Here is a 13,064-nt window from a genome sequence, read left to right as displayed (position 1 = left end):
TGCAAGTCCTGATCCTCACCGCTGACCGCCAATGTTAGAAATGGCGGTCTAGTTGGCAATGGCTGGCGCCAATGTCCAAATAGGGATCCTTCTTCCTAAGTCAGGGCAAGTGGGCTAACCCCTTTGATAACCCCACCTCTACCCAGTGGTAGCGTAGCACGAGCAGTTAGGCATATCTCAGAGGCATCGTGTGAAGCATTTATGACCATGCACAATAAGGCTGTAACTAGACCACAAAAGGACACAACTCAAGTAGGTGCAGAAAAATAGTATCTTTATCCAAGGTTTAACACAAGACTCTCAAAGCATTTGACACCATCTCCCACTGTATTTTGAAACATCGTCTGTGGGAGATAGATGTTAGAGGAGGGGAACTGGGTTGGATTGAAGATTATCTCATCGGCCGCCTCACCACCGTTCGAGTCGACACCTTGGTCTCCAGCAGTCGCCCTGTAACAGTGGGGGTGCTTCAAGGGTCGATCCTGAGCCCGCTGCTCTCCAACCTGTACCTGACTCCGTTGGCCAAAATCATTAATTCCTATGGCTTTGAGACTGTCGTATGCCGACAATACCCAGCTGCTGATCACGTGCGGCGTGGATCCCATCGGCACTCGCACACGCTTTAAAAACTGTATGGTTGAGCTCAGCAGCTGGATGAGGAACAGCAAACTCCAACTGAATGCGGGCAAGACAGAAATTATCTTGTTTGGTAGGGCAGAAAGGTAGTGGACGCAAGATGGCACACAGAATTGAGAGTATGTCCCTCTCCCAAATCTGCGGTTCGCAACTTAGGTATTATAATTGACAGCACTTTGTCAATGAAAAATCAGGTTGCCAAAGTGACAGGTACCTGTTATGGTATAATGCGCAGCCTCAGGAAGATATTTAGATGGCTTCCTATTGAAGCCAGAAAACCTCTGGTCCAGGGCGTCATTGTTAGCCATCTTGATTATGGTAATGCCATGTACTTTGGCCTAAACGAGGATCTACTGGTAAAGCTGCAAACCCTGCAGAACACGCGGGCCAGACTAGTTTTGGATTTGCCCCCTAGAACTGAGTCATCGCCGTGTCTGAAAAAGCTGCCTTGGCTTCCCATTCGTCAGAGAAGCCATTTTAAGATCCTGTGTTTAACTCACAACTCTCTGTATAACAAAGGGCCTCAATACCTTCAGAAAAAACGTAACTGGTATGCCCCTAAGAGGCCTCTTTGGTCCAGTAATAAGTCTCTACTGACACAACCTCGCGCACGTACCTCCAGGTACGGTCAGCGCTCCTTTTCCTACCTGGCTCCCTCTCTCTGGAACAAACTGCCCTCCCATCTTCTTTCCATCGCTGAGCATAAACAATTTCGCAAAGCCCTGAAAACATGGCTCTTTCCCAATTAACTGTTCCTCTGTTTAGCTGCTAACAGCCCTCTTTTTTGGATATTGCCTCTTTTTCCATCTGGTTTTTATGCTGCAAGCGCCTTGAGACCTTGCGATGATAAGATGCGCTATATAAAAACTTTTGACATGACAGGACATGACAAAGTGTTTTAACAAGCCACAATGCATGTAAATCAGTATGGACTTAAAAATGCAATAACTTATTCACCAGAACGCGGCACTGACTGAGTTCAAGGCCTGGGTCTACGCGACTCGTTGCGCACCAGATACTGTAGTGTAGTTCCTATTATCCCAATAGGCTCTGCGCATTGGAATAATACCTTCAATAGTATAGGCCTAGACCGGACGTTAACTAGGTCTACTACTGTCGATATTAGACTTAAAGTTTTGGGTTTGTCAGCTAGCTCAGAGTTCACTAGAAACTTTCTCGAATAGGCAAGGAGGAGTTGAACCTCCCTGGATAGACAAGAAGGGATTTAGTTTCTGACAACCATAGAACATGACAACTTTGCTCTCCCCTAATCAAGAGTGTATCTCTAGAGTCGTGTGAACAAAAGGCAATTTATTTTACTCAGTCAGTACGTGCATTCTTAGTCTCATCAGATTGTAGAGAAAAGGAAGAGACGGGCGTGTTCAATAAAAGATGTTATTTATTGATCAGTCTCTTTTCTCATACAAGAGAAATGGATCAATATTATTGCAATACTTATAGTTAAGTAAAGTGCATACATTAAAAGCAGAAGTATAAAATAATACTGTAAAAACATTGATATGGTTTCTAAGCCATATGAAGGTTTTAAAATGAATAAAATATATTACATACACGTCTACATTTGACTAATCGTACTCAACTGGTGTTTCTAACTACGCCTACCCCGTGTACCTGACCTAAGCCTAATACGTGGGCGGGAATAGAAAGTAACAGTTTAAGTTAAGTTTGTTTTGCCAAGTGACTGACTAAAGAATTCTCTGCAAAGGGTTATTCAGTTCTGTACCTGGAATCTAGGATGAATGAGGGATGGTATCTCTCGTCTCTGGTCTCGATATTCCAGGCTGCCTGCGAGGGCTACCCGGAAGCGCCGGAGCTGGATTTCTCGGCAGGAGAAAAAAGCAGCTTCTCGTCCTCAGCGCGTCAAGAAGGCGGGGCTGCGCCAGCGGGGTCTGCTCTGCTCTGGGCTTCGGCAAGTCTGGCTGCTCCGATCTCGTCACCACCGCGTGTGTTTGCATAGGGCAATATCGGTAATATTTATACCTTTAAGGTGCCGAGATTGACGTAAGGATGGACATAGATACGTCAATAAGGATGTCATACGACCAGGTCGTTAGCACATTCTTTTGCTGAAGTTCTCGGTGAAATCAAAACAATGGCCGCAGGGTTTTTCCCAGGTCTGTCATAGGCTTGATTTGTTTTGAGAACTCCGTATGCCTTATCAGGGGCTGGAGGAATATCGCTTGTCTAATTAGATGGCAAGCGTTATGACCTAATCAGATAACACGTTCCTGTGCCGTAGTGTGGCTTTATCAGATAACGGTTCCTGCATCATGGGGGTTTTCTGCCTCATGGGATGGCTGCTAGTTAACTTGTTAATTTGTTAACCAGAATAGGGTCAGGAATAGGGGGATCGATACAGAACCTATAGGAATACATCACACCCACTCCACGCTAACTATGGACATATTTACTAATCTATGCATAGTAAAACATACTGTAGAGTATCGTGTATACCTTACCACCCCAAAATACATAAATGCATTTTGAAATTATCAAATATACGGAAAAAACAGTCACATGTAATATATGCACTCAAGCTGTAGAATAAAGCTAAAGTAATCACGCATATCTATACATTATCACTAAGTTGTATATGAGAATTTACACATGAAATGGCTCTTAATACAGAAAAAAGGTTCGAGACCATTCCATCACAGCATAAAATAATTATGAACATACAAGCGGGCAGCTAATGTCTATAAACTATCTAAAATTAGAAATTTTAGTTCTCTAAGAATAGTTCTTACTTTAAGCAGAAGATAGTGTCCCGAAAAATATGCAAAAATATTTTGGGGCTGCTGAAAAAATTGCTGTCCGTGAACTGGAGGGAAAATTGTTCATGGTATTTTGCTTTTCTAGTTGAAGGTCAAATTCAGGGAACGCCGTGTACCAGCTTGCTCAAAAGTCTCTATTTCTGCTCTGGTGAGAACATCATATCATTTAGACTCTCGAAAAAGTTGTCAACAGCTTCCTGGGAGAGTTCCACTAACTCGGAAATAGGTGTAACCATGCATTCGTGCGCATGATTGTCTCCATTGACATTTTGATTAATATCGCTGACAGAAGGTCGTACCTGATCGATGCTGCTTTCATCTTGAACTTCACTACCCCTTAATCGTAGTGGTGAAGCTTCCACGAATGCCGTCATCAGGATTGGTAGCCTTTGAGGGCAGCACAAAGCATGAGCCTTTATTGGACTCAACAATGTTTCTGCATCCATTGGCGCATCTGATTGTAGCGTCAGACAGGTGTCTAACACGCATTCTTCTCCGCATAGCAGGCACTTCAATACAGGTAAAACACATCGCTGCCACATTGGTCGAAATGAAAGAAACCAAGTCATGTTCAGGTCTCTAAGCCGGGATAGTCCCAGGATGTTTGATATCCGGTCCCGGTATCCAATGGCTAGGATTGTTTCTTCCCTTGTCGCAGGTGTTTTGTCTGTGACATGGTTTGCCATAACGAAATATAAGGACTAAGAATAGGATTCCTGCAATTAGTCCCAAAATGAGGGGAAGTCCGCCAAAAATCGAATGGACGAAATCTGGAAAAATACCCAGTATGGCTTTGAATGGTGTTAATGCCATCGAAAATACTGTCTTAAATACTTTTGAGACTCCACTGGTATCAGAAATATTTAAGATTTCATTCAGGATTTCTGCGAAATGTATGGGGGAATTAGTTGATAACAATGAATGTATCTCTGCAGTCGTCCTTGCGACTAGGAGATCATACGTTTCTTTTGATGACGTGAGCCTTGTCGGCGTCTGAAGAAGCACTGTTTTCATTCTGCTTAAAGTATCTATTCGAATAGAAGTAATTTTCAAGTTGGGCCATGCCCTTGCCTCCCTGTCTGGAAGGGAGCTGGGGAACAATAAGCGTCCACAGCACTTGACCTTCGCAGTCGTAGTTACGAGATAAGGAGTCCCGGGCATAAGACTACAGCATCTGCGGTCCACAATTAGAATGTAACTCCCATTATAGAGTCTTTGAAAGAATGGTTCTATCTCTGTAGCAGGTGTGCATAGCTGGTGACATGAAAGGTTATTTGAGTTCCCTTCACAGGCTCCATGCAAACTAATTCCGTTACACAGAAGTGTACCGCTTAGTGACATCGCACAATTATTGCCACTAAGAAACACTTTCTGTCCTTTATTACTGACACATGCATGTGAATAGGGCAAGTTCCATGTTGTTTTAATGTACCCTTTTCCCAATTTTTCGTACATGCCAGCCTGTATATATTTTTGGCAGTATTGAAACCTGAAGGTTGATATTGGAATATTAATCATCCCATGTATTATCCATTCACTGACAGGTCGTTCTGACATTGTCACTGGTAATCTCTCGAGTTTCTCAATGCTCAGGATTGTATAATCAGCACCCTTTTGTGCCATACTGATTTGTTTATCAGTAAGGTTAAAGATATTGAAAAGTGACGTTGTGTTGATTAAACGCCAAGGCACTTAGCCTGAACGCAGATTTTGTAACGTCCATCCAAGCTGTACAATAGAACGCAATTAGGACTGACCGTGTTGTAATAACAGTAAGTCTTGCGATATTATGTCGATTGCTGAAGACACAATGCTGTCCAGAGAAAAAATTCTGGAGGACAGAGTCATTAACCCATTGTCCACTACAGAAAGTGATTTTTCCAAATCAATACGGTCAATTTCCCGTATACTTTCTGCTGTCTCAATTTGAGTAACCTTCCAGGCCTCGTTGTATGCTGCATATACAGAGGCTGCTATGAAACGGTTTTGACGCTGTTTGCGCGGTCCCATAATGAAATCACGCAAGTCAGCACCATCAGTAAGTAAAGTTAGGTGTTGCTTAATTTCTGCCAGTGTGGAAGTTTGTAGCCACTGAAGGCATAATTTGCCCACACTGTAGGTGGTTATTATTCCTGGGTGTTGTCTTTGGGAATATCTAGGGTCTGGCCTGGTCATTTTGAACCCCTGTGTTTTGTTCAGGAATCTGTCTTGACAGTTATTAGTATCTGTGGGCCAGATCAACCACTGTTTCCAACTTGGATGTGTTCTGTTTTGGTTTAATACATAATTTACGTCTATCTCTTCATCTGTAGAACTATTGCTGTTCATTGTTGGTTTTGGAATAGACGGTTTATTTAAGTCTTTGATTTTGGCTAAGCCAAGACAGGTAGTTTGTTGAACAGTGTCATTTAAAAATATAATTTGTTCTGGGATCATGCAGGCTCTAAACAAAGATTCTATACCCTGTACTTGCCATTCTTTTGTACCCCAAACACTCTTTACTTCAACATTTTTGTCCCAATAATCAAAACCAAAAGTATTCATTTGTTCAAAGAATGAGTCTGAATATATCAATTTCGTGTTTGTTATCATGGTCTTTGTCCCGGTCTTATTTGACAATTTGAAATAAAATGTTTCAGCATTACTTATGTTAAAACCTGAAAAGTATGAATATTTGTCGTAAACGGTTCTTGAGCTTCCTTTTGGAGGGGTTGCACAATGTTCCCATTGATTATAATTTAAAACATTTCTAGGTTGTGCAGATCTATGTAGAAAATGGTTACCATAGTGGTTATAACAGTACATACTATCATAATTTGTCGAACCCTGCAAATAATCATGTTTGGTAAATTTAGCAGACATCACTAAGTCAGACACCATATTATTTATACTTTCAAAGTCCCAATCATCAGCAAATGAGCTTGGTTTTACAAAGTCACTCAACGAGATCTTAATTTGGTGTGGATATTTCAGGATTTCAACCGGACCATAGATTTCGTAGTCAGTGTTGTCCCATGCTACCCCACCCGGTATAGGATTGGCTGTGAAGTTGACTGAAGAAAGTTCTCTTTTCTCGACGTGTGTGGTTTGAGGATCAAGTTGATTTTCTGACTTGCTGTGTCCATTTTAGCATATTTTCCCTCAATGAAGCGTCCCAATGTTAGTATCATGATGAGCCAAAGTATGAGGATAAATGCACCAAAACCCACCCAAAATTCAATCCATGGAGAAATCAGAGATGTTTCTTTCAGTTGTTTCAAAAGTACTTTAACTTTATCTTTAAAGGTTTTTGTTGATGGCTGTGTTTTTGATTCAGTGAAGCCTTCAGAGGAATCATCGAAGTTTATGAAGTAGCCGGATGCAGATCTGTCAATTGTTCCAATTGCTTCAGGATTGCTGTTTCTTGCATAGTCGTTTGTTACTTCATTATAGATTGGTGTGTCTCTGCTAAATGTTTTTATTTGGGTTTTCAGAGGTCTAAGTTCCATTGCAGTGTTGCATAGTCCTTGGTGTAGATCTGTAGGCGTTTCAAATGTGATCAGCCTCTTAGATTGAACCTCTGTGTTTGTAGCAAATCTTGGTGTTCTACTACTTATCGGGAGTCCACTTGGCTTACTATTTGTTATCGGCCTCATGATTGTGGTTTTACCAGGTCGATGGATACAACTCGGTTCTCCTTTTTACCAGCAAGCGGCGGTAGTACAACTGATCTTGTCCCGTTGACAGACAAGACAGGAACTGCTTTTCTGTAAGAAGGCCCAAATTCCTTCTTTACCGCGATCTTATCTCTGACTAGATCCCCGACTTTTGGAATCCAGACAGGTCTTGCTGGGACAGGTGGTGGTTCTTCAGTGGTTGTTGGCTGCTGTTTCAACTTTATGTTGCTCAGGTCTTTTCTTGTTTCATTTAAGTCCTGTAAAATAGCCAAACGATTTTTGATATCAAAGCTTTTTTCCTTCACCACTGAAGTTTGACTATCGAGGTCTAAGACTAACATCCTAGTTCCAAATAATAATTCGTACGGACTGAATCCCTTCAGAGAATTTCTTGGCAGGTTATTTAGACTACGTTGGACACTTATTAGATGTTTGGCCCACCCAGCTCCCGAACCTAATATCCTTTCTGTTATAGATAGCTTTATGCCTTGGTTTTTTCTTTACACCATCCCGTATCCCTCAGGAAGGAAGTGAGAAGATTCCCGCTGTGCTATGCTCATTTGGCCATGTTCCCCATCAGGCTGGAGGGCTAGAGTGAAAACAATGGTCAAACGTAGCATGCTCTTAGCGTATATGCCATTTAGACTCGCAAATCTTTGTATAACAGTCCAGACGTCAGCCGAGTGCTGGTGATCTACATTATAAGTGGGAACTAGCCTGTATATGTTAATCGCAAGCCTTGCTTTTTACTGTTGATTTTTTCTGGAGTGAAACGACACGGTATTACACCGTTTCTCTCACCACTGCGATTTCTGTTACAGTTTGGGCAGTTCTTTACAAACATGGTATGATGCAGGCTCATGCCTGGCCACCAGTACCTTGATTGTAATTCTTCCAGAGAATCTTTTAGTTTGAGGTGTCTGAGACCCTCACCCATATGCGCGTCTGCAATTAACAAGTTTCTCCTGTCCATGTTTGGAATCACTATCCCCCACTCCAGGGATTCGAGCAAAAGGGACAGAGTTTGCATCGATTATGTATGTATAATTGAGTGAATAGTTGATCGGTAGCGCTGAGCAGTCGCCTTTTGATGACGTTTTCACCGCCAGCACTGTTTCACCGTCAATATACTTCACTGTACGCTTTTTTCGAACTACGGAAGCCGATTTAGTTGCTACCGCTGTGGCTGTCTAAGCCAATGAATTCCCTACAACGTGAACGCCATCACGCTGATGACTCAGTGAGTGTGTCACGTGAGTCTTTGGTAGTTCTTTTTGTAAAAGAGCTATTTGTTCCCAAAGCAGTTTCTGCTTTATTGTTGCATCTGTGTCATCTTTGTAACCGTTTTGAATCCATGTCTGCAAATCGTTGTTATATGATTTGACGCAGTAATATGAATCGGACACTATAAGTGTCGGGAATTCGCGATCCGCATTATCTAGCGCCATTTTCAATGCTATTATTTCAGTCTGTTGTTCTGAATTAGTTTCTACTGAGTGTGTTTTTGTTAATAGAGGTCTTAGTTTACCTCCGCGCCACACTTCTTTTGTAATCTCACATGTGGGGTTGTATGCTTGTTCTCCCCAAACGGAGGGTTGAGCATGTCCGTCTGTATAGATTACACAAGCGTATTGTCGTAAGGGCAGAATGTCGATTGGCAGAGGGAATGTTCTTTCATATTCTAGATTTTTTAGTTCCTCTAGTTCTGGATCAAAGTAGTAGTATACTTTGTCCGTTGTAATTGAATTCACCCATTGTATCCATTCCGGATTCAATGTTGTTGTTGGTGGTAAATTACACGGTGTTGTTAATGCCTCAAAGGCTGATTCTGCTGTTCTGACTGTGATGTGTCTACCGTCCGCTTGATCTTTTTCTCTAGCTATTGCGGTTTGAACTGCATGAACAACTTTTTCTTTAATGCTGAATTTCTTTTCAGCTTCTGTATACAAGTGTGATTTGAATGCAATTGGTACCTTTTCTCCCTCATTAGGTCAGGTATGTGAATCTGCATCTTCCTGGGATGACTCGAATCACAAGATTGCGTGTGTTATCACGTGTTTCTAATTTTGTTTTAATTAGCATGTCTGTTTGTAAGAATCTCAGAATTTCTGTGTGTATTTGAGTCCAATTGGTTCTTTTAAAATCTGGTTTTATTAGATCATAAAGGGGTTTGACCCTTTCTGCGTAATTTGCAATGTATGTTCTTCCGAAATTTAGGAAGCCTAGAATTGACTGTAGGTTTTTTAGTGTTCTAGGTGCTTGGAGTACGGCACATTTCTCTAGGAAATTGTCAGCCAGGCTTTTGCCTTCACTTGATAATTCATATCCTAAGAACAGGACTGTCAGATGGGCAATTCAGGATTTTTTAAAGTTTAATATGTAACCCTCTGCTGCGAACCCAAGTATTATGGTGTTCACTCTCTTCAAGTGAGTCTCCAAGTCATCATCTGTTAAGTATATGTCGACATACGATAATGCTTCGTCATCATATGTTTGTAGTAATTCTGTTACTCTCGCTGAGAATACCCCTGGGCTATTCTTGTACCCCTGGGCTAACCGACAGAATTGTTTTTGAGTGCCATTTATTGAGAACGCAGACAAATATCTGCTCTCTGGTGCTATGTTTTGACAAAAGAATCCATTAGAGATGTCTAATGTTTTGTATTTTTTGCGCACTATGTTATTCATTAGTGCAGCACTATGCGAGTTTTGCACTGCAAAAGTTTTGCAACATGAGTTAAGGTGCCGGTAATCCAAAACTAGACGATATGAATTGTCTAATTTGGAGACCAGAAACAAAGGGTTGTTCATTTGTGAGGTGCAAGTTTCAACCACCCCCTGGTATTCTAGCTGATCTAGGATTTCTTTTACCTGTTTTTTAGCTTCTTGCTTAATTGGGTACTGCCTTTGTGCAGTTGGTTGTGATTTTAACAGGATTTTGTGAGGAGGAGAGTCCTCATCCCATCCTACGTGATTTTTATATAAAGCAGGAGCTAGAGCTACTGCCCACTTTCTAGCAAGTGTATATTTTTTATGAATTGGGATAAGATTTGAGAAGGCAGGCATAATTATTTCTTCGCCATGAGGGCACTCCCTGACAAACTCTGGTGGCCTGTCTTTTTCAGCTCGAAGGATGTCATAGCCTTTGGAGAGATTATCCCAAAATAGTCCCCTTATTTTTCTAGTCTTATCCCCCTCTATACGTAATGTTATTTCATATATTTTGTGAGGTTTGCTAACTCTGGTGTCTGCAGTTTCCACTTGAAGATATTCCTTCGTGTCCACTGTCTCCAGATGATTCATAAGGACTTTGCGAGCTATGCTCACTTCTGCTGCGCTGTCTAGCATTGTCTGAGCCCATTCTCCGTTTTTCAGTTGTGTCCTCAGTATTCTCGGCATTGTTAACTACCTTGATACTGGCTACCTTCTTTTTTGGGAAATTGTAGTTTCTTTTTTAGATGAGCAGGTTCCTTGTCTTTAGACTTGGCGTGCTCTTCTCTTTGTTCTGATCGTCCTCTTCTTTCCGATTTCTGCGAGGAAGTCTGAAAAGATTGAGAGTGACGTGTATCAATGTCTTGATATCTATCAGGCTTCTTTATATTATCCCGATTTCTAAGGTTATATCTTTTCCCAGAGGGGTCACTCTGGGGTGACCTGTGTCTTTGGTTCGGAGATTTTTCTCTTCGCCTAGGAGACCTTCCTCTGGACTGGAATTTCTTTTCTTTAGGATTGGATTGTTTGTTTCCATCCCAGCTCTTTTTTTGTGATGTTGAATTATTATTAAAAAATATTTTTTCAGGACTTTCAATCAGTTGTGGTTTTACTGGTATTCCACCTAAACTATCTCTACCTAGTTCCTCATAGGATTTTTCTATGATTCTGGCAATCTCAGCTGGTTGGTCTGCTATATCTGTCTCCTTTAACCTCTGGCGGATCGCCACGTTCGCTGCTTCTCCCTTTATGTTGGCTAATAATATAGCCGAGACCTGCTTGAAGTCTTTTAGTAATTTCATACCAAGAGTTAAAGCGGGTTCTGGACCGTATTCGTCTTGAATTTGTTTTAGCACATCTGGTATTACCGAAATGGATGGAACACCGTGCGTTTTTGTGTAGATGGAAGCAAAGACTGTACCCCAAGTGTCACAGTCCTCCACGTGTGGTGCGATTCCCATTGGAAGACAGATAGTCAGAATCCTGTGTTTTTCTAACGGGGTGGTGTCTGGAAAAACAGCCTCTATTTGGGTGATTTTTTGTGCTAACCAGAATGGTATTTGTTCCCGTTTAGCTGGTACTTTACCTAGGCAGGATTGTATGTTCTGTGGTGTAATTTATTTTATTTGTGTTCCCCTGGTGAGGGGTCAGCTGTGGAATTTTAATTGCTGGTTGAATTGTTGAAGTCCGCATCACATATTGGACTAATTGTCTATGTATTTTTATTAATTGTTTTAGCTGTACTAAAAGATCTGCTGCAGGCATTCTTTCGAAGTCTGGATGCGGTGTGTATCCGGCTAGGACCGGCCACGTTGCTCCTGGTCTACCTAAAGGACCGAGCCTGGTGATGTGATTATTGTGTTTTAGGGCGCCATTAAATAAGAGCAGATGCTCTTGAAATTTAAGTGGTACTTCCACCTCCTCGAAAGGAGTATACTCTTCAGGAGGTTCCTCTGTTTTGTAGTAGTGGAAGTACTTTGTTACAGCATTTGCTGCTGGAAAATGTATCCATGAATAGTATACCTCTGTCTGCCGATATTCGTGTGCCTCAATTACGAATATGACTGTGCCACCTCTAGGTGTCAGTCCATTTTCTATAAGTTTTAAAGTTATAGATTTCCTTTTGATGACCGGGATGAGTATTATATCCTGGTCAGCTTCTTGTATAGCAGTATCAGCTGCTACTATTTCAGCTGCTAATCTAACTGCCTCTCTTTCATCCTCACTGTCTACCATTTTACCGACAGGAAGCTTATTTCTTTTGTTTGCAGATCAGGTTTCTTATGGAAACAAAGATTAGATGCACAATATTTTGGAACGGTGTATCCTTCAACGTTGACTAAACCAAGTACCATACATAGGAGTTTCCTCCTGCGAGGTTTGGCGGATATTACCTTTTACCCACTCCAGACGTCTTTGGAGTATTATGGGAGAAAGGGGTCTGAGTGAGAAAGCACGACTGAGTTACTCTAAATGTCTTACGTTAGTTTTATCGCCCTTCCAAACGCGTTGGGCGCCATGTAGTGTAGTTCCTATTATCCCAATAGGCTCTGCGCATTGGAATAATACCTTCAATAGTATAGGCCTAGACCAGACGTTAACTAGGTCTACTACTGTCGATATTAGACTTAAAGTTTTGGGTTTGCCAGCTAGCTCAGAGTTCACTAGAAACTTTCTCGAATAGGCAAGGAGGAGTTGAACCTCCCTGGATAGACAAGAAGGGATTTAGTTTCTGACAACCATAGAACATGACAACTTTGCTCTCCCCTAATCAAGAGTGTATCTCTAGAGTCGTGTGAAAACAAAAGACGACTTATTTTACTCAGTCAGTACGTGCATTCTTAGTCTCACCAGATTGTAGAGAAAAGGAAGAGACGGGCGTGTTCAATAAAAGATGTTATTTATTGATCAGTCTCTTTTCTCATACAAGAGAAATGGATCGATATTATTGCAATACTTCTAGTTAAGTAAAGTGCATACATTAAAAGCAGAAGTATAAAATAATACTGTAAAAACATTGATATGGTTTCTAAGCCATATGAAGGTTTTAAAATGAATAAAATATATTACATACACGTCTACATTTGACTAATCGTACTCAACTGGTGTTTCTAACTACGCCTACCCCGTGTACCTGACCTAAGCCTAATACGTGGGCGGGAATAGAAAGTTACAGTTTAAGTTAAGTTTGTTTTGCCAAGTGACTGACTAAAGAATTCTCTGCAAAGGGTTATTCAGTTCTGTACCTGGAATCTAGGATGAATGA

This window comes from Lissotriton helveticus, chromosome 3_1 (assembly GCF_964261635.1).
Source record: "Lissotriton helveticus chromosome 3_1, aLisHel1.1, whole genome shotgun sequence".
Taxonomy (NCBI): domain Eukaryota; kingdom Metazoa; phylum Chordata; class Amphibia; order Caudata; family Salamandridae; genus Lissotriton; species Lissotriton helveticus.
This window is presented reverse-complemented; position numbering follows the sequence as displayed.